General features: G+C 36.9%; 1 protein-coding gene across 10 annotated transcripts in view; it reads right to left on the bottom strand.

Moving 5' to 3' along the window:
* The window catches only part of doc2b (double C2-like domains, beta), a 408,709-nt gene that overhangs the window by 127,583 nt on the left and 262,997 nt on the right, over positions 1-18,129 (bottom strand). The gene's annotated exons all lie outside the window — the stretch shown is intronic.

Raw genomic sequence — 18,129 nt, 5'->3', positions numbered from 1 at the left:
AAATTAGAAAAAAAATAGGTACTCCCTAGTACACCAGCCTAGCACTATTTTTAGTAAATTGTGGGAACCACTTTGCAAACATGTCCAAACTCTTCAGCTTGACCCTGCTTCTTCTGATTGAGTCCCCACCCCCCAATGCCCAGCTTGTTACGGGAAACTAATTCTGCTCAACACATTGTAGACTTGTTTTTTCTGTAAATAAGATTGCACTAGTGTGGTTTTAAAAATGTATTTGTTTATTACCTTATTTTACCTTATTATTATATATTTATTTTTTTATTATTATTGTTTGCTCAAAATACTCTTCAGTGTATTTTCTTATTGTTACATGTTTATGTTTTTTTTATATTTTTGTAATATTTCACATTGTAAAAATAAAACATAAAAAAAAGAAATATGTGCTTCAGCCTACATTTTTGTGAAATAGCAAAAACGTACATCAACGTACATTTGACTTGTAGTTTCTTTGTAAAATAAACACTATAGATCAGTATGACGCTGACAACTTTGTTTTTTTTCACATTAATAATGTTTACAGAAATATATTGAGAATATACACTCACCGGCCACTTTATTAGGTACACCTGTCCAACTGCTCATTGACGCAAATATCTAGTCAGCCAATTACATGGCAGCAACTTAATGCATTTTGGCATGTAGACATGATCAAGACAATCTGCTGCAGTTCAAACCAAGCATCAGAGTGAGTGAGAAAGGTGATTTAAGTGACTTTGAACAAGGCATGGTTGTTGGTGCCAGACAGGCTGGTCTGAGTATTTCAGAAACTGCTAATCTACTGGGATTTTCCCGCACAACCATTTCTAGGGTTTACAGAGAATGGTCAGAAAAAGAAAAAATATCCAGTGGTGGCAGTTCTGTGGGCACAAATGCCTTGTCGATGAGAGGCCAGAGGAGAATGGCCAGACTGGTTGGAGCTGATAGAAAGGCAACAGAAACTCAAATAACCACTTGATACAACCGAGGAATGCAGAAGAGCATCTCTGAATGCACAACACATTTAACTATGAGGCAGATTGGCTACAGCAGCAGAAGTCAACACCGGGTGTCATTCCTGTCAGCTAAGAACAGGAAACTGAGGCTACAATTCGCACAGGCTCACCAAAATTGGACAATAGAAGATTGGAAAAATGTTGCCTTGTCTGATGAGTCTTGATTTCTGCTGAAACATTCGGATGATAGAACTACACCAAATAAATATCAAATAAATACCAAAAAACAACGTAATGGTGTTTATGAATCTTAATAGAATAAAAAAAATCATACTGTTTAAAATGTTTGTTGAATCAAATTATCCTTTTTAGTCATCTTAACTTACATCAGTCAAACAAACTAAAAATATTAAATAAAACTTTGCAGAACTTAAAAATTAGTTTAAAACATGATTACTTATTAAATGAGTTAAAGTAACATAAAGGCTTTTGTTGTGACGGCTTTTTGTCATTATCTTTTACAGAGTATGGTTTCCAATAAAAGATTAATGTAAAATCAAGGTTAGAAAACGATGACAAAATTTTCACTTTTGGGTGAACTATCCATTTAAAGGGGCCTTTTCTATAGTGTAGAGTGCAAAGTAGATTTGATGGAAATATTCAAACACTCTATTACATGCTTACAGCAGAGATGCCCAAACTAGGGCCCATAAGCGAAAGTTTGCCCTTGGTAACCCTTAATTTGGCCTGCCATCCAGTGTTAGAAAAGAGGTATTTTTTTTTTTGGTAGTTTGTTTTATTGGTGAGCTAAAAAAAGCTAACTGAAATGAATTGTTTCAACTAAATGTTGTAAATAAATTAGATTTAAAAAAATACACTATCACTGATGAATAGAAGACAATGCAGAAGACATCAACAGAGGCAGGTGCAGCTTAGTGTATTCTGCATTGATCTACACTGTGTTAAAAAAAGAAATTATGCTTTTATTGTAATTTGTTCATTATAAAATGTAAAAAAATATATATTGCTTTATTTGATATGATTAAATCTATTCATTAATAATATGAAATAAATTAATAAATTATCCATTGAAACTTTATTAAATAATTAAAATTATTTTGCTGCTTGTTCAATCTATTTATGCAAAATGAGCTTAACACAATTCTTGACATTTTTTGGGGACAACTTAATTGTTTTATGTTTAATCCACTTAAATGTGTTAACTTAATTGATTTGGTTTGGGACAACTAGGGAATGAATTGTGTGGAACCCTGCATTTTTTACAATGCAGTTTGGTATATTTACTTTTGGCCCACGGCCCTCAATCAAGTTTGTTTTTTGGCCCTTCGTAAGAAAAAGTTTGGGCACCCCTGGCTTATAGATTCTGACTTCTTAAAATTTAGCATTACATACACACATAATCCTTTGAATTTTTGGACCTTCCCAACCGATAATTGTGAAGTCAATACTGTAAGGTCAGGAATCTGCAAGTGAACCTCCCTGCTGATTCTGCTTCATGTCAATACGAGCATGAGAACCGAACTCAAATCTCACATATATACTCCAGGCAGAGTCTCTGCAGAGAGCAACTTCAGTTCAAGGATGTCATTAAGCCTACTGGAGTAATCAGCTAACCTTACCCTTAAACCAATTAGCCTCAGCAAGATATATGAAAAATGAATATATAAAAAAAAACTCTCCCACGGCTGGAATCTTGACCTAACTCTTCTTTAAAATACCATCAAACTGAGGGCACTTTACTGTATCTCAACACCTAAGCATTGCAAGCCATATACTATAGGAACACATTTGTTAGACTATACAGGTGTATTTCCTCCAAAATTGACATTGCTCACACACACAGAATATTAATGAAGATTTTTCAGCTGAAATTGTGGACCTTGGTGATTCAGAAAAAACAAGTCAGTAGTTGCATTTTCATCCACCTATTTTTATGTGCAGTTTAAAATTTCACATAAAAAAATCCTGGAGGAAAATGCAGTAGGTAGTGCTGTCGCCTCACAGCAAGAAGGTCGCTGGTTCGAACCTCGGCTCAGTTGGCGTTTCTGTGTCTGTGTCTGAGAGTTTGCATGTTCTCCCTGCCTTCGCGAGGGTTTCCTCCGGGTGCTCCGGTTTCCCCCACAGTCCAAAGACATGCGGTACAGGTGAATTGGGTTGGCTTAATTGTCCGTAGTGTATGAGTGTGAGTGTTTATGTGTGTGTGGATGTTTCCCAGAGATGGGTTGCGGCTGGAAGGGCATCCGCTGCGTAAAACATATACTGGAATAGTTGGCGGTTCATTCCGCATTGGCAACCACTAATAAATAAGAGACTAAGCTGAAGGAAATTGGAAGAATGAAAGTTTCAGATAAAATATTCTTATTGTTCTACTTAAGAAGAAAAATGACCCACATCACATGAGGGTAGACATTAGAAAAAGCAGTAGAATTGTTAAGATGAATTAATTTGTATAATTATGCACTGTTTTTTATTTAATAATTTTAATTCAATGGGTTTTCTCACTTTTGAAGTGAAAAGTCATTGCTTTTCATAGTTTAAGCAAATTAACAAGTGTTTTTGGCGTTAAGCTGTCTCTTTAACGTCATTTTTTCCCTCTTCCCATTTTCATCTGTGTATTCCTACATGATGAAAGGAATCAGCAGGATTTAATCAAACCTTTGCTGAATTACCCAAACTGCAATCTCTAATGCACAGAGCACTGCCATCAGTGATGGGCTTCACTCAATGCAATTACGATGAATTGTATTATCTTACACTATTGTACCAATGAAAGCTATGAATAGATTATCGTTGGTAAAGACGGAGGAAATGATTGACGGAGCAAACCTGGTTACGTGTTCACAGTACAGCAAAAAACGAGTGCTAAATATGGTTTGGATCACCATAGAGAGTCTGATAATGAGTGGCAAGATCTTTCTACACTGAAAAAAAAATAGTGCATCATAAACATTTACTGTTAATCAGTGCGATTTACATTACAATATATATATATTTTTACATAAGTTCAACACTAAAAAAACTAAAGGGAAAGTTCACTCAAACGTGATTATTTGCTCACCATTTACTCATCCTGAAGTGGTTCTAAGCTTTAGAATTTAAGATTTTTAGACGAATGTTGATGTTATGGTCCTTGGGAGTTGTTTGGATCTTTCTTGCTTTCTCCCTCTCTGTCGCTCTCTCTCTCCTTGTCTATCATTCGCTCTTGCTCTCGTCCTATCACCTTTTGTTCTGCTTTTTTCGCTTTCACAGGTATCTGCAGATTGGATGCCGAGCCTGTCACTTCTCATTAAGGCGTTTCCTCATGGACCAATCAGGCTACGTTCCATTCATTCATTTTCCCCATTACACCACCACCACCAGTCTGAACCAAGGCAAGACGGATCCATGGTTTCATGTTGTTGACGTCAAATTCTGACCCTATCATCCAAATGTTGCAGCAGAAATCAAGACTCATCAGACCAGGCAATGGTTTTCCAATCTTCTATTGTCCAATTTTGGTGAGCCTAGTCAAATTGTAGTCTCAGTTTCCTGTTCTTAGCTAACAGGAGTGGCCTTCTGCAGCTGTAGCCCATCCGCCTCAAGGTTCAACAGATGTTCAGAGATGCGCTTCTGCATACCTCGGTTGTAATGACTGGTTATTTGAGTTACTGTTGCCTTTCTATCAGCTGAAACTAGTCTGACCGTTCTCCTCTGACCTCTGGCATCAACAGGGCATTTGCGCCCACAGAACTGCCACGTTTAAAGTCACTCAAATCACATTTCTTCCTTATCCTGATGCTAGGTTTGAACGGTAGCAGATTATCTTGACCATGTCTACAAGCCTAAATGGATTGAGTTGCTATCATGTGATTGGCTGATTAGAAATTTGCATTAATGAGCAGTTGGACAGGTGTACCTAATAAAGTGGCCGGTGTGTGATCTGTCAGTACTACAATCACTCTCAATGGTATATTCTGACTCCAGAACAACCATTCTTCGGTATGTCAGGTAAAAAAGATTCAAAATAATTCCAAGGGGTGATTAAATACATTTTTTTGGTCTCACTTCATCTTAAGTTACAATTCTTGCTATAAACAAACTAATAACTAAGACCTTTAGCTCAATAAACTTCTAATTCGCTGCTTTTTAAAGGTTATTAAGTTAGAAGTTGGGGGTAGGTATTGGGTAGGATTAGAGAAGTAAAATACAATCATGCAGAATACATACTTTTATAGATACAAAAAAGCAGCCAATATCTTAACAGACAAGTAATAAGCTACTAGTTAACAGAGAGAATTGTTCCTCAAAGTTTTACAAAATTTTAACATATAGACCAATTACCATGTTTGTAAACATTCAGGATGTGCGCGCAGCGTAGTATCCAATACGATACAAAGTTTGTTGTCTTAGAAATAAGATATATTGATTACATATTATATATATTACTTACATAATGCATTCAGCGCATTATAACAGCTTGTCACCCGGTGATAAGCACAGTAATTCAGCAAAATTAACGTTAAAGTGAGCGGCGTTCAGCTGACAGGTCCATTTGCGATAGCGCTCTCCCAATGGATATTGGATGAGACTAAATGGCCAAGCATCCAGCCCCAAATATACAATCTCATTGAAGCTCCAAGTAATTTTACAAGAGAGAAGTTAAAGGCTTACAAGTCTTTGGATGCCAGCAAACTTGTTCTGTGTGGTCACGTGCAAAAAAATAATGTTCTATGATTACCAGATTCATAAAGTTTGTAACGTTAGTGCTAAAAATCGAGGCTCTGCCTAGCCAAAGACAAGGAAAGAAGACGGAACTAAAGCCTGGGTAATCATCAGCAAGCAAAACAACTGCATTCTGACAACACCTGTACGGCAGGGTATGCGAACATACACATAGAGGTAAAGTTGGTTTTATATACGAACATTCAGACTTTTTCCTTAATAATATAATTTCATAAAAGTATTAATTGCAAACTCTTAAATCATATTAGCAGCCAAAGACTATCAAAGTACAACATAGTTCACAGTCAAATAAACAGTGTTAATGTTGTTTTGAAGTCAGATTTGCAGACCAAATATTCAAAGTGCCGTGGTAAACAATATAGGGAGTGTGTCACAAGTTATCACTAAATGAATGTGTGAATATAAAACCAACTTTACCTTAATAACTTACACTTCATTCTTAGCATTGTGTCCGCAGTTTAATTAATCTTAACTGTTTTTGCTGAAATCAAAAATGAGCAACATATATGATACAGCATAGCATGAACTTAGCTGATATGAAATGAGAACTGCAGTGGTCGTCACTTCATTAAGCTCCCTTTTAGCCAAAGATGTCTGCAGTTGGCATTGAAAGCAGTGTGGTGTATGGTAAAAGTTAAGTTTTCTATTTTTGGACTTTCGCCTCCTACAGCACAACATGACGTTTGCTATTGCAACCGGTCACTTTTTGCAACCGGAAACCCATGTGACGTCACGTGTGATGTAGGTTCGTAATTCGTCTATACCTTTTTACTGAATCACTGAATTCTAATACTTAGAACTAGATTGTGAACTGATGACAGGAAATAGCATATTAATGTACAAAATGCTAATCCTAACTAACCTGTAAGTATGCTCATGTACAGTACACTTGCATGTTCAGCATTTTTTATTTTCCTGAGTCGAGCCTATTTTTCAGTTTTCAATTAGAGGGCTGCATTATATTTTACCATGTTGGAAGTGCAGTGGGGTTCTAAGCATCTGTTTTACACAAAGCAGCTAGAGCTTGCCATTTTTTAGATGCTTTAATAGCAAGAATCGCTCACAGCCGAGCATTTTTTAGAAAAGCACTGGCATTTTCAGCTTCGCAAAAACCTTTGACTATTTTTCATTATAATGGTAACCCAGTGTATTTGGAACACCTCTAAATCCCTACATGACTCTTAATATTAAAATTCATCTGCTCTTTTCTTTTTTGACCATTTATTCACCTTTTTGTTTTTCGGTTAAACACAAAAGAAGATATTTAGAAAAATGTTGACATCAGTGATATCAATAGCAGAAAAATGTATTATTATGGAAGTCGATGGATACTGGTATATTCTTCATAATATCTTCTTTTTTATAAAAAAAAAATCAAATAAGCTTGGAACAAAGGATGGGTGAGTACATGTTGGCTGATTAAATTGTCATTTTGGGAGATTATCCTTTCAATTTTACTCTTTTTTTTCCCTCTCCCCATAATGGAAACTACATTTACTCATATTTTAGAGTGAAAAATAATTTGCGAGTACTTGATTGACTCATATTTGCTCAGCATAATTCATAGTTGATTATACATTTTTAGAGAACGATGTTAATTGATGGATTGGTTCATTAGTTCTCTTCTCACACATACATCAAGCACATTTGTATTCATCAAATATAATGTGTTCAATGTTTGTATATTATTTAGTTTATATATGTAAACTAGAAAAGTAAAGTTCATAAACAAACTTTATGGTGGCTTCAGAAAGCCTGTTGGAAATAGTTTATTTAGTTTGAAAAATTCAAGTTGGTTAAAAGTAACAAATTAAAAAGCATGAATTTAGTTAGCATGATTCCCACATGAATTAGCCTGCTGTGAGCATGTTTTCAACATGAATTAACATGTTAACACGATTCTGGCATGAATTACCATGATTCTAACATAATTTAGCATGTTGCTAGCATGATTCTAGCATAAATCAGTATGTTTACATGATTCTAGCATGAATTAGGATGTTGTTAGCATGTTTCTAGTTTGAATTAACATGTTTTTGCATGCTTCTAACATTGATTAGCATGCTGCTATCATTATTCTAGCACGGATTAGCATGTTGTCAGCTTGTTTAGAGTATGAATTTTCATGTTGTTAACTTGATTCTAGCATACATTTGCATGTCGTTAAAATGTTTCTAGCATGAATTAACATGTTGTTAGCATGATTCTATGAATTATCATTTTGCTAGCATAAATACTAGCATAATTTAGCATGTTCTTATTCTAGTATGAATTAGCATGTTGTTACCATATTTCTAGTTTGGATTAGCATGTTGTTAACATCATTTTAGCACGTATTAGCATTTTGCTAGCATGAATTAGCAAGTTGTTAACATGTTTCTAGTATGAATGTGCATGTTGTTGGCAATAGTATGAATTAGCATGTTGTTAGTATATTTCTAGTAAGAAATTGCATGTTGTTAGCATGTTTCTAGTATGAAATAGCATGTTGTTAATGTTACTAGAATTAATAAACATGTTGCCCCTGCTGAAAAATCCAGCTTAAACCAGCCTAGGCTGGTTGGCTGGTTTTAGCTGGTTGACCAGGCTGGTTTTAGAGGGGTTTTGGCCATTTCCAGGCTGGTCTCCAGCCATTTCCAGCCTGGTCTTAGCTGGTCAGGCTGGGAGATGACCAGCCAAAACCAGCTTGACCAGCTTAGCCAGGCTGGTTTAAGCTGGTTTTTTCAGCAGGGGCTAGAATAATTGTAACATAAATTAGCATGTTCTTAGCATGTTTTAAGTATGAATTAGCATGTTGTTACCATAATTCCAACATGAATTGGCATGTTAACATTTTTCTAACATAAATAAGCATGTTGCTAGCATAACTGCAACATAAACTAGCACGTTGGTAGCATATTTCTAGCATGAATTAGCATGTTGCTAGCATTTATCTAGCACGAACTAGCATGTTGTTAGCAAGATTCCAACATTAATTACCATGTTGCTAGCTTGTTTCTAACATAAATTAGCACGATTCTAGCATTAATAAACATTTAACTAGCATCATTTAGCAAGTTGCTATCGTGATTTTAGCATGAATCAGCATGTTTCCATCATGAATTAGAGATTATGCCACAAAAAAATCTGTAGACGTAGAAAAGTAGACGGGACTACTTCTGACATGAGGTCAAACAGAACATCAGAGCCTAATTGTGATTGACGACATACACACACACACACAAAGACGCACGCACGCACGCACGCACGCACGCACGCACGCATGCACGCACGGCTTTCTCAAGACATTATAACTAACAAACTATATTGAGAGAGCAAGACAAAACTAATTTATGCTTGGGTGGAGTGTCCAGCAGAGTTTTTTATTAATGGCTTAAAGGTAGCATCTAAGTCAGTGTTTCTCAACCACGTTGCTGCAGGACCACCAGCACTGCATGCTTTGTCTGTCACATATATTACAGGTCTTTCAGTCTCTGCTAATGAGCTGAAGATCTGAATAAGGTGTGTTTGGTTCAGGAGACATAGAATATGTGCAAAGCTGGTGGTCCTCCAGGAACGTGGTTGAGAAACATTGTTCTAAATCATCCCAATGCGATATTACATTTACATTTACTGTGATTGTTTCTATGGCTACATCGCAATGACTGACTACAGTTATCTGTGCGTTCAGACATTATTCGATCTGTTCCTGTCTGCTTTTGTGTGTACAAAACAACCTGAGTCACAGCTGTTTGTAAACACCAACCATGTGAACATACGAGCTCCACACAGAGAGCGAAAGACTAATGTGCGGCACAATACATAAAGCAGGATTATCCATCTATTAGCATTAACTTCAGGCCACGCTTTTATATGGTCACATCCACTGAAGTGCAGCATTACACAACCTCACTCAACCTGTAATCAAACACACACCCCTCACTTAGTTTCCATCTCTGGACCACTTTACTCTTCAACAATGCTGCTTTTTTCCTATATCTGTGGATTTCAATAAAGAGGGAAGGCTATTCTGCAGAATTAACGCTTTACCAGCACTTAGCATTTTTAGACTTTAACACTACATGCGCCAGGGGTCGTTCTATACCTAAAAACAGGTCAGTTTTACCCACACACTAGGCTATCTTTTTAAAATAGCCAATTATTTGCAGCTGAACTGAACATGTTATTAAGAAGTATTATTATGTCGAAATATATATATCAAATACATACACTACCAGTCAAAAGCTTGAGGTCAGTATGATTTCAAATGTTTTAAAGGTTCACGAAACCCTCGAGTATGTTTTTTGAGATTTTAACAGATTTGTGTGTGTTGAGCATCAGTTAAGACATTGTCAGCACCTGTCAGCTTTAATTGTGGGAAAAACTGAATATTTTTGAGTTTTTGTCAGCTAATTTCACAGGGTTTGTTGCATGTTTGCTGTCAGCGCCGATACAGCAAAGCTGTTTGCAGCAAACATTTTTTTCGGGAGAGCATTGGAGAATGGTGGACATTGTTTTTATCAGGAGTTCGTTCACATTTAGACACATCACCTTGATGCTGTGTTTGCCTAAATCCTCCAGATTACCAACAGGGCTAATGCTTAAAATAGACAGGGCAAGAGACCTGCTGCACTGAGTCTGCATTCAGACCTGAGGATTAAGGGAAAAGTCCTTATTTATAGTGTTTATGTGAACACGATTATCTTTATGATGATATGAATCCGTTTATGAAATTACGAATAACAAATGTAGCAGGGCATTAAATTACTGTTTATTTCTTTGCATTTCAACTTTGTAAACTATAAAATCATGCGCCTCCTCATGGTTTGTGTCTCATTTTGTGAGCTAACTGACAACAGTTGTCACATCCTTCCTTCTTCCCTGCTGGCCACGCCCACTCCTGTCCTTTGCTCGCGGAGCTCCACGCCCATTATGATGCATCTTTTGAAACAATTCTGAGGTAGACATGAACCGACAGTGGGGGATGCCATGACCCTTTAAAATAGGCTTCTCCTGCTCACCAAGGATGCATTTATTTCATCAAAAATAAAGTACAGATTGTAAAACTGTGAAATGGTATTACACTATAAAATAACTGTTCAAAAGATAAACTACTTATTTAACTACTGATTTACTTTAATCATTTATTCCAGTGATTTTAAAGAGGATTTTCAGCTTCATTACTCCAGTCTTCAGAATCATCCTTCAGAAATCACTCTAATATTTATTATTATTATTGTCATTATTCATGCACTCACTTTCTTTTGGACTTAGTCCCTTAACTAATCTGGGGTCCCCACAGCAGAATAACTCGCCAACTTATCCAGCACGTTTCACACAGCGGATGCCCTTCTAGATGTTACCCATCACTGGGAAACATCCATACACACTCATTCACACACATACACTACAGACAATTTAGCTTACCCAATTCACCTGTACCGCATGTCTTTGGACTCTGGGGGAAACCAGATCACCAGGAGGGAACCCATGCAAACATGAGGAGAACAGGCAAACTCCACACAAAAATGCCAACTGATCCAGCCAGGCACTCGAACCAGCGACCTTCTTACAGTGAGGTAACAGCACCACCCATTGCACCCCTGTGATGCGCCTGCATGTATTTCAATTAAGAAAATTAAATATAAGCGTTTAAATATCTACAAATTAATGTAACTTTTCTCTTTGGTCATGGGTTTAGGTAGTGCCTCTCTCCTGCTGCTCCTCAGCAAAATTCAGCATCACAAGCCAAATGACCACCTTGTGCCATATCGACCAATTAGCACCGTTGTCAAGGCAGAATTTCAGACATGGTGAGTCATTTAAAGAAATTAAAATGCTATTTTTTTGCCGCCTAATGAGTAAGTTAAACACATGTATTTAAGTTTTGATGGCAAAAATTTATATTTTAAGCAATGTCAAGTAATATTAAATTTATATCTTTAGTAATGACAACCTTGGTGTAAAGATTTCATCATAAGATAAACCCCTGTAAAACCCAACAAAACACAAAATTAAAGACTAATTCCCTATGTTAATCTTGTGCAAACACACACACTATTTATTTTAATTGTACAGTCTGCTGTAAAGCATCCTATGAGCTAAACAATAGCCAGCTTAAAGGAACAGCCGAACCAAACATTGAATTCTGTGATCATTTACTCACCCTCCACTTTTTCGAGTTTCAAGAAAAGAAGATATTTGGAAAAATGCTGAAAACCTACAACCATCAACTTCCATAGTATTTGTTTTTCCAACTATAAAAATTCAGTGGTTTAACCATTTTTAAAATGTGTTCGACACAAAAAAAAAAAAAAAAAAAACAATTGAGGGAAAGTAAATAGTGAGCAAATAAAAGGTTTGGGTGAACCATCCCTTTAAACTTCAAACTTTGACTTCATATTGTCATGGTCACCAGCGATCTAGTAGCTGCAGATCGCTAAAAGACTACAAATCGGCCATTTATGGACTACGTATTCAATTATGCCACACAAACACACCTGCTCCAGGTCTCCACTAATTACACTCCCACAGCTGATGCTGCTTCTGGACTGATTACTGCACTACATAAACAGCACAGAAACACTCACTGTTGCTGAGTCTTGTTATCTGTAAGTGACACAACAACGCGTTTTCCTTGCCTTGCCTTCTGTGTTTTGAACCTTTGCTTTGTTTTGTTTATTTAATTCTGTTTGCTGCCTTGTGACCATCTGCCTGTTATTTTGACCACGACTCCGGATTGCCCTTATACATCTGTTTGCTCCTGTGTTGATCATTGCTTGACTGACCATCCCAGCTAATAAACCTGCATTTGGATCCTCACCCCTGTTGTCAGTGTCACATCTCCTGGTTACACATGTAACTTGTTTCTATTAAGTACACTGAACTTACATTACAATTTGTGTAAAAGAAACTCATTTCACTTAATAAAGTGCACTTTTCAAGTTTTGCAAACTTAGAAAAAGTTGGAAACAAAAATCCCAGTTCTGTTGTTTAAGGAAATGATCTGCATGACCTGGAATAGCCCCTGATTAAGGATGAAACACAATGTAACAAACGAGACGTGCAACATTGCGATAGCTTTGATCATAAAGTTGCTCTAAATTTGTGTCCACAAGACATGAATGAATGTAATGAGCTTGCTGGTGAACGGTCTTGTGGGATTATGTTTCCCTGTGGTTAGTTTCCCTTTTTTGTCAGGACAGACAGTATTATGGTCTCTGCCGGTAGAGCGGAAGGAAGCAAACAGTGCTGGAATTAGCCAGAACCAAAATTGTAGGCACTCTGTCCTTGTTGGTCCTGTTATTTTGGGCTGTACAAAAGACAAGTCTTGTGTCTTGTGCTGTGGTTTACTGTCTGAACTGAACTGGATGACAGGTGGTTATTAAGAGGAGGTCTCTATAAGGACATTCATTTAGACTTAAAGAGTCACTGTAAACATTGATTTGAGAATAATTTCAAGAAACTCTAACCTTATGTTTTTTTCTTTTTTCTTTGCTGGATGTGCTCTTATTATATAAAAATGCTGGGTTGCATTAACCCAACCTCAAGTCAAATATCTGAAATTTCTTTAGATTAATACGACATAACATATCTGATCAGTATATTTACACTTGGACTTTTATGCACTTCCTACAGGTCAGATTTATTGCCATCTAACTAAGTGCCAATGCCTTCCAAGATGCAACAAAGAAGAATGAATCTTGCTGTTCAGATTAATAATATAATGTTAAAGGCCGACACAGTGGCTCAGTGGTTTTAGCACTGTTGCCTCATTGCAAGAAGATCGCTGGTTCAAATCCTAACTGGACCAGTTGGCATTTCTGTGTGGAGTTTGCATGTTCTCCCTGTGTTGGTGCGGGTCTCCTCTGGGTGCTCCGGATTCCCCTACAGTCTAAAGACATGCAGCAGGTAAATTAGGTAAACAAAAGTGGCCATGGTGACATCCGCTGCGTAAAGCATATGCTGGAATTGTTGGCGGTTCATTCTGCTGTGGTGACCCCTGATAAATAGGGCACTAAGCCGAAACAAAGTGAATGTATGAATGTTATCATGATATTCAGACCAATGTTGAAGATTTCTGTATTTTTTTCTCTTACTGTATTAAAGCTGTTTTAAACTTTATTTAATAAATAGTTAAAAGAACAAATTTATCTAATTTAATCTTGAGCTTAGTTCAGGAGAAATATTGTATTCATTGGAATAAAAAAAATACAGTTGAAAAAGAAAAAAAATATTAGCCTTCATGTGAAACACATTCCTTTTCATTTCATGATGACAGTAAATCATATTTTACTAGTTATTTTGCAAGAAAGTAATATTCATACTAGTTGTAGGTTCATTAAAGAAGTCTCTAGATAACAGTGGTTTGTTTTGTAGCCAATTGCAAATAAATAAATAAATAATAAATTATTATTAATATACAGTTGAAGTCAAAATTATGAGCCCACCTGTTTATCATTTTCCACAATTTCTGTTTAATGGAGAGACACACTTCTAAACATAAAACTTTTAATAACTCATCTTTAATAACTAATTTATTTAATAAATGATTTATTTTATCTTTGTCCTTATGACAGTACATAATATTTGACTATATAAATAAAATTCAAAGGGGAGCTAAAAATTCTGACTTTACCAGTATATAGTATATATTTTACTGTATGTATATAGTATTTTTTATTATGCCTTTATATGCCTTTATTTTTATCATTTTATATTTTATAATATATATAGAAACATTTTATTTTCCAAAACAAAATTATAATAGAAAATAATTGAAAAAGAGTTAACATTTTACAGGAAGGCTAAACAGTTTGACTTCATTTGTACATTAAGGTATTTTTTTTTAATTCAGAATGGCTAAGACTGACAAATGCATTACACAGTTTTAGTAAACGTTGGATTAACTTTCAAGAGTTCACACTTAGCTGATGATTGATAGTAAAGCTAGTTTGGCGTGCTGTCCCGGGAGAGAGCCCTGAGCTTATAAGATCCTCGAGCCCTGGGCTCCCTCCTGTTGCAAGGCGAGAGGGGAGTTTGAGCTCAGGTAGATCTGGATCTGACTCCCCTTCTTGCTTGTTGTAGCTAAGTGTCGGATATGTATGCGGAAAGGTGTACTCAGAGTTTAGCTAATGTATTTAATTGTTTAGAGTGCTTGTTTTTGAACTGTGGGAGGAAACCGGAGGACCCGGGGAAAACCCACGCGACCACGGGGAGAACGAGCAAACTCTGCACAGAAATGCCGTCTGGTTTGGAAAAGAATTAAACCAGGGGCATTCTTGCTGTGAGGCAAAAGCGCTAATCGCTGGCCACCGTGATGCCCGTTTGAAAGGAGGGAAAGTAGGCTTGGGTGGGGGGGTTTCTTCAAGACGAAGATATTGAGATGAGAAAAGTCTGGTTATTTATAGTGAGTTAAGGATAGGCTCACACAGAATCTGCGCACGCAGAATTCCGCAGATTTTCCAAAGATTTTCTGCAGAATTCCGCAGATTTCTGGAGATTTTTTAGCCCGTTAATAATTCTGTTTATTTACTTGAGTAAATGTGTAAATCTGAATTTATTCAGTTTTTATTCAGTAATTTATTAATTTTAATTTAATATATTAAGGTTTTAGTTATGATACTCTGCTGGATACTCCCAAAGTAATTCCGCAGAAATCCACAGATTTTTACCTAAATTCTCCGCAGAAATAGCAAAAAAGTCTGCAGATTCCGTCTGGCCCTAGTTAAGGATCGTCTGATAGGATAATCAGTCATTAGCTAAAGTTGGAACAGCTGTGAACAATCATAAGCACGTGATCCTCTCGAAATTTGTTTATGAATTAACTTCACTTAAAAAAACCCTACAATTTATGTATATATATTTCGAAGAGAGAAACGTGTAGAATTAGCTACTAAATAATCAGGTGAAGCTTCTTGAAATATTCAAAGGACGTGTTTGAACAGACTCCTCTAACTCTGCACTTTGACCCTGAAACACCAATTATAATATAAAAAAATAAATGAATCAAGAGATAACCATCTAAATCTTTCAATATGTATTAAAAGGTCATGTAGCTAGTGTCAATGATGTCTATGTGAATTTGCTTCACTATTTGAAAACCTTTTAATAACCGAGAAATCAAGAGACAAGCATGCTCTCATATTTAGAAGTGCCATGATGCACATGAACGACCGGAGCAATGAAGAAAATTCAACCAGAAAATCTGACTGCTTAAAATTTGCTACCTAGCAACCAAGCAACCTTAGCATTATGCAACTTTTGCACACTGAAGCATCATTCTCCATCAGACTATGTGCAAATCTAGTTTATTCTTATCATGCTGTGCAAGCAGCATTTTATCTTCCTGTTTGTGAGATCGGCTTTATTCATAATAGATTTCAGGCAAACTTTATGGCTTCTCTGGATTGTGTAGCCTGATTGCACACGTGACAGTGCATTAAAGGTCTTCTGCTTTGCTCAGAGGAAGTCATTTGTCTTCTCATCTTCTGCAAAACACAGCCATTCATTTATGACCAGGGACTCAGTCACCGCTCATTACGTCCACCTCAATTACCGCCAGCAGAAAATATAATCAACACTGACCCGTTTCATAGCCTCTGGTCACTTGCAACCGTCTCTGAGGAGATGCCAATATTGTATGTGCTACTGTAACCTTTACATCATGACAGTACAGTCTAGAGAAGAGCTGGGTTTGAGAGGACCAGCTGGTATTTGCGGTCTCGTGAACAACTGTCCACATGAGCACACGGCACGTTTTTATCGTCAAACAAACTAGAACGCCAGAGTTCAAAGCTCAGGCCAGTGTTTGTATTGAACTGGAACTCCACCAGCAGGGAAGATAAAACAAGTTGACATGAAAAAGATGCAGGTTCTGGAGTTCACATTACCAATGTATATACAGTACTGCATTGTCCTTATTCTTTAAGTACGAGCAGCCGCAGCAATTTGAGTCTTTTTGGCTCAAGACTTCCAGTCTCATTCACTTCCATTCATTTTTAGATGCTAAAAACAGCTTGTTATGCTGCTTGGTGATGCAAACTGATATTTTCTTATTATATTATTCTGCTTTATCCGTATAGTCATGAACACACTTGTTTGTAGAGAAACCGTTTTCTGCCGTAGATATTATTCCTAGTCATTTCTCCCATAGGCAACTGAATGGGAAGTTCTAAAACAATGGCAAGAACAAGCGAATATGGTCAATTGGGTCTGATTTAAAGGAACACGCCACATTTATTATATATTGAAAATAGGCCCATTTTATAACTCCCCTAGAGTTAGAGAGTTCAGTTTTGCCATTTATATTGGTGCTACATAAATAAACAATCATAAATACACTCACCGGCCACTTTAATAGGTACACCTTTATAGCACCAGGTTTTTGCCTTTAGAACTGCCTTAGTTCTTCATGGCATAGGTTCAAGAAGGTACTAGAAATATTCCTCTGAGATTTTGGTCCATATTGAGATGATAGCATCAGGCAGTTGCTGCGGATTTGTCGGCTGCACATCCATGATGTGAATCTGTTCCACCACATCCCAAAGGTGCTTTATAGCAGTGGTTCTCAAACTGTGGTACGTGTACCACTAGTGGTACGCAGGCTTCCTTCTAGTGGTACGCGGAGGAATGAAATATGTCATGTACATGCTACACTCACTTAAAAATTTATCAAAAATTATGCAAATAATATGCCATATATGACATATAGCCTTTATTTCTGAGGTTATCTGCAACAGTTTATTATTTTTGCAGAGGTGTAGCTGCTTTACTGGGCCTACTACGCTATTGTATTTCAATATTGCTCACTTTGGTGGTACTTGGAGAGACAATTTTTTTCTGAGGTGGTACTTGATGAAAAATGTTTGAGAACCATTGCTTTATAGGATTGAGCTCTGGTGACTATGGAGGCTATTTGAGTTTAGTGAACTCATTGTCATGTTCAAGAAACCAGTCTGCTATCCTGCTGGAAGAAGTCATCAGAAGATGGGTGCACTGTGGTCATAATAGGATGGACATGGTCAGCAAAAATACTGTGGTAAGCTGTGGCGTTGACACGATGCTCAGTTGGTAATAATGGGCCCAAAGTGTGCCAAGAAAATGTCCCCCACTCCATTACACCACCACCACCAGAACTGAACCATTGATACAAGGCAGGATGGACCCATACTTTCATGGCTTTGATGGCAAATTCTGACTCTACCATCCGAAAGTCGCAGCAGAAATCAAGACTCATCAGACAAGGCAACATTTTTCTAATCTTCTGTTGTCTAATTTCGGTGAGCCTGTGCGTATTGTAGCCTCAGATTCCCTTTCTTAGCTGACAGCAGTGGCACCCGGTGTTGACTTCTGCTGCTGTAGCCTATCTGCCTCAAGGTTGGACGTCTTGTGTGTTCAGAGATGCTCTTCTGCAGACCTCGGTTGTAACGAGTGGTTATTTGAGTTACTGTTGCCT

Source organism: Danio rerio, chromosome 5, assembly GCF_052040795.2.
Source record: "Danio rerio strain M-AB ecotype USA chromosome 5, GRCz13ab, whole genome shotgun sequence".
NCBI classification, from domain to species: domain Eukaryota; kingdom Metazoa; phylum Chordata; class Actinopteri; order Cypriniformes; family Danionidae; genus Danio; species Danio rerio.
Note: the sequence above shows the minus strand (reverse complement) of the source record. Positions and strands in the feature narration are given on the sequence as shown.